This window comes from Oratosquilla oratoria, chromosome 3 (assembly GCF_046742065.1).
Source record: "Oratosquilla oratoria isolate Oo_2021 chromosome 3, ASM4674206v1, whole genome shotgun sequence".
Taxonomy (NCBI): domain Eukaryota; kingdom Metazoa; phylum Arthropoda; class Malacostraca; order Stomatopoda; family Squillidae; genus Oratosquilla; species Oratosquilla oratoria.
Genome location: NC_134779.1, coordinates 2,200,001 through 2,205,000, shown reverse-complemented (window position 1 = coordinate 2,205,000; position 5,000 = coordinate 2,200,001).

Here is a 5,000-nt window from a genome sequence, read left to right as displayed (position 1 = left end):
GGCTGGCTGAGGAAGGCCAACTAACAGAACTGTCTGCCGGCTACACATTCTTCTGGATTGGCCGCGGTCAAGATGATCGACGTGAGGCTGGTGTGTGTTTGCCATCAAGTCCAACCTGGTCAACAAACTGACAGCTCTCCCAAAGGGGATCAACGACCGGCTGATGACTGCCCGACTCCCACTTTCAAGGAAGAGATATGTCACACTGATTAGCGCCTACGCTCCTACCATGACAAACACCGATGTGGTGAAAGACAGGTTCTATGCGGACTTGAAGGACACTATCTCTGCCGTACCCAAGACCAACAAACTAATAATTCTTGGAGACTTTAATGCCCGAGTTGGCCGCGACCATATATCGTGGGAGGGAGTGCTGGAGAAACATGGTATGGAAAATTGCAACAGCAACGGACTTCTCCTTCTGGAAACCTGCGCAGCCTATGATCTTCTCATCACATACAGTCTTCCGTCTTCCAAACCGTAACAAGACGTCATGGCAACATCCACGTTCCAAGCACTGGCATATGCTCGATTACGTCATTATCAGGCAAAGGGATAAGCGGGACGTGAGAGTTACGAAGAATACGAGTATGTGTGGAGCGGAATGCTGGACAGACCACCGTCTACTGATCTACAAGATGACTCTCCGTATTACACCACCCAGGAGGCCCCAAAGCACCAAAGCCCCCAAATGACTAGATGTCTCTAAGCCGAAAAGTGACCTTGTTAAGTAAAAACTGGTAGAGGAGCTAGAGAATAAATTCCAACCTCCCAACACAAAACCAAAAGCCGATGTGGAAACTGAAAGGGCGCGTCTCCGTTATGCAATATACACCGCCGCCTCTAGCGTTGTGGGTTCCACTACCAGAAAACATCAGGACTGGTTTGACGACAACAACCGTCACATCCAATCTCTCTTGGAGGAAAAACATAGACTTCACAAGGCTCTCCTCAACAAAGAGTACATTGGACACACAACTCTAACTTTGTCTCAAAGGCTTACTTTTCATATGCAAAATGGTGCAATAAAATCGCACATTACAAAAGTACATAAGATGAATATTTCGCGGGAAGTTTTGAATAGTAATACTTCGATTTTAGCAAAGAACACCAATAAGAGTAAATTAAAATGTCTGGAAGGTGTATTAATAAAGAATTACTTACCAGCAATTAATATACAAATAAATATGTGTGGAACCCTGGAGCTGGTCGGGGCGCCAAGAAGAAATTAAACCAAAGTACCTATCCTAGTTTATTTTGCACATTGTATATATGATCATGATTTGTAGATAAAAAAATATATATATACCAGAGTATCTCTCTTGATAGCGTAGTTGGTATGTCACTGCGTCATTTGTCATGTGATAGCTGAGTTCGAGTGCTCGGCAGTACCACATCTCAATTTCTGGTTGTGGCCTCCATTTGGTCTCCCGATGTTGATGGCTTAGAATTAACGTGCGTCGTGGTTGTTAAAATGTATCTCTAATCATTGGGACCCATTCAGTGTTGTACACACACACACACACACACACACACACACACACACACACACACACACACACACACACACACACACACACACACACACACACATACATACATACATACATACATATATATATATATATATATATATATATATGTACATATATATATATATATATATATATATATATATATATATATATATATAGAGAGAGAGAGAGAGAGAGAGAGAGAGAGAGGGGGGGGGGGTAGGGAGAAATCAGACAGAGAATAAGTGAAGGGAAATATATAAATGAGGAATAGTGTAAAGGATTTTTTTGAATATGATATATGCATTAAAAAGAGATAACATGAGGCAAGAACACGGGAGGGGAGTATAAGTGAGGTAAGGAATCATAATAAATCCAAGCGAACACCTGGAAAATGAAAATAAAAAAGGAGAAATCAAGAGGAGTCGGAACCCAAGGAAGACGGATGAAGGAAGAAGAAGAGGGATAACAGGTCAGAAGGGTTTAGAGACGAGGGAAGAAGGAGTAAGAGGAACGGGGATGGAGAGAGGGAGTGAGGGACTAGGGAGTGGCGAGAGGGGACGGCCTTTAGCGTCAGTGTTTCAAATTGAGTTTGTGATGAAGTCCTGCGAAGGGGGAGAAGGTGGACGGGGAGAAGAAGAAAGATGTGCTGGAGGAAGAGGAGTACGAGGAGGAGGAGGAGAAGAAGAGAAGCAGGAGAAGTAGGAATGGAAAGAGGGAGAAGAAGAATGAGGTGGAAAAGGAAGAGGAGGTGTTGAGGGGGTGATGCAGGAGAAGGAGGAGGGGAGTGGGGAAAAGTGGAAGAAAGTGGAGGAGGACGAAGAGAAAAAAAAAAAGAGAAAGAAAAAGTAGAGGTGGAGGAGGAGGAGGAGGAGAAGAAGCAGGAGAAGCAGGAGTGAGGATGGATAAGGATAGGAAAAGGAGGAGGGAAAGGAGGAGGAAGGAGAAAAGAGAAGGATGAAGAGAAGGAAAAAGAGAAAAAGGAAGGGATGGGGTGGACGGCAAGAAGCAGCAGCAAGAGGAGGAGGAAGAAGAGGAGGAGGAGGAGGAGAAGGAGGAGGAGGAAAGGGAGGAGAATCAGGAGGACTAAAGGGAGTGGAAAAGGAAGGAAAAGAGAAAGATAGGGATTGATTTAGAAAAAAAAGATTGAGGAAAAAAAAAAAAAAAGGAGGAGTAGGATGTACAGGACGAGTCAGAGGAGGGAAAGGAGGAATGGGTGGAGAATTAAAAAGTACAACAGGACCCAGACAAAGAGACGGAAGAATAAAAGAATGAGAAGAATGAGAATGAGAAGGAAAGTATGAAGTAGTTGAGCAAGCGATTACCGAAGAAAGTTAACTGGTAAGACAGGAAGAAGGATAAAAGGATGTGTTGGAAAAAAAAATAGACTGGAGGACACAAAAGATAACCGACGCAAATGAATTGGTGTTCAAGAGGATGACAGAAGGAAAGGAGAGAGAAAACATCGTTGCTCTTTACGTAAGAGGAAGAAAGTGAAACGAAAAGAGGAGAAAAGGAAAACAAGAGATATATGAAACGTAGAAAAAAGAAAAAACAAGAATGACAAAAAGTCTTAGGAATTATAGAGACAAAAAAGAAAAAAAAAGGAAAACGACACACAATTAAAAAGAAAGATTTATTCAGAAGGTGGACGGGTTAACATACCTAATCCCTTTCATACTCGGGTGTAAGTTTTCCTTTTATCCTAGATTCTTCTATTCATCTTCGTGCCATCCCTTTGTTGGCGAGGTAGTTACGCGCATAGAAACAAGTATGGAGAAAGGGATGAAAACACAAGGAAGGCCATTACATATGCAGATAGATGCAGACCGACGTGGATAAATAGAAAGATATATGAAGACAGGCACCCTTACAGACAGACACATAGACAGATAGACAGAGAGATAGATACCTAGACAGGCAGGAAATAAAACGGATAGAGTGATGGACGGATGGATAGGCAGACGGGCAAAAGACATGCATACAGACAGACAGACAAACGGACAGACAGAAAGACAGATAGACAGGAAGACACGCAGGTAGATAGACAGACAGACATTCCAACAGTCAGTTAGATGATTATAGACGGACAGACAAACAGGCAGACAGACAGACAGATGGCCAGACAGACAGACAGAGAGAATATCCTAACATAGACAAAACAGACTAACATACATATAGTCAGGTTAACAAAGAGAAAGACAGCGGACAAATAGACAGACAGATAGCCATACAGACAGACGGAACACCCAGGCAGAGAGGCAAACAGACGAACAAAGAAATGGACGGACAAACCGAAAGGCAGTCAGTAAAACAGACAGACGAATAGACAGACGCATGCAAAGAGGATGGAATGTACTGCGAATTCAAAGTGTTGGCTGGCTCGCAGAAACTCTCTGAATTCCTGAGTAGCATCACAAGTCTTAAGTTATGTTCATAACACCAGTTTTGCATTTTCATTTCACATATCTATGACGATTCAGCCATATTTCTGGAGTGTGGTCCTGAAGATAGGGAGTAAAATGATGATTCAGAATGTAATATTACGACTGTTAAGTGAATTAAAAAGGAAACGTGGTTTTAATATATGAGTTTACGTGTACAGGAATGAAGGTGCTAAAATTCACACGTTATCCTACATACAAATATATACTGCAAATCTATAAAATTGTATGATGTATACATACATACATATATACATATATGTATATATATATATATATATATATATATATATATACATACATCAAAGTCTTTTCCCCCTTACACGGGGGGGGGGGGTTAGCCAAAAAGAAAAAGGTGTAGAAACCCCTCCCACCCATTCCATCCCTTACATATTCCATTACCTTCCACCCTCCTCCCTCCCTTTCATCTTGGCACCTTCTGGATGACGGGTCATCCCTGCATCCTGTCCACTGCCCTGGGTCAGAAGCAGTATCGCAAGACACAGCACATCCACAGCAAGGCCGCTTCTTTAATTCGGCGACCCCCCCTCTCCGTCCCCTCATGCAGAAAAGAAGATGGGGGAGAAATCCCTTCGGGCTGCGTCAAATTATTTCCCATACATACCTCTTCACCCCTCATCCCCCACCCACTCCCCCTCATGCATCACAGCATCATCCATATACAACCATTCTCCATTCACACCTATCTTCTGTCCTCTCCCGTCCTTCCTCTACAGACATTCCTCTCTTTTGTAATGTCCCTTTTACCCCATCCATCCATCTCATCCTAGGACGGCCCCTCACATTCACTCCTTCCACCTCTGCCTTCCGCACCTCTTTAACTAAACTTTCTTTACTCATTCTTTCCATGTGTTCAAACCAACCCAATACTTTTTCATCAACCCTATCTCCCAACTCCCTTTCCACCCCTGTTCTCCTCCTCACCTTCTCATTTCTCACTCTATCTAGCCTAGTAACCTCTTTCATACTTCTCAGGCATTTCATCTCAAACACATTCAAACTTCTTCTCTCTTCCTGTCTT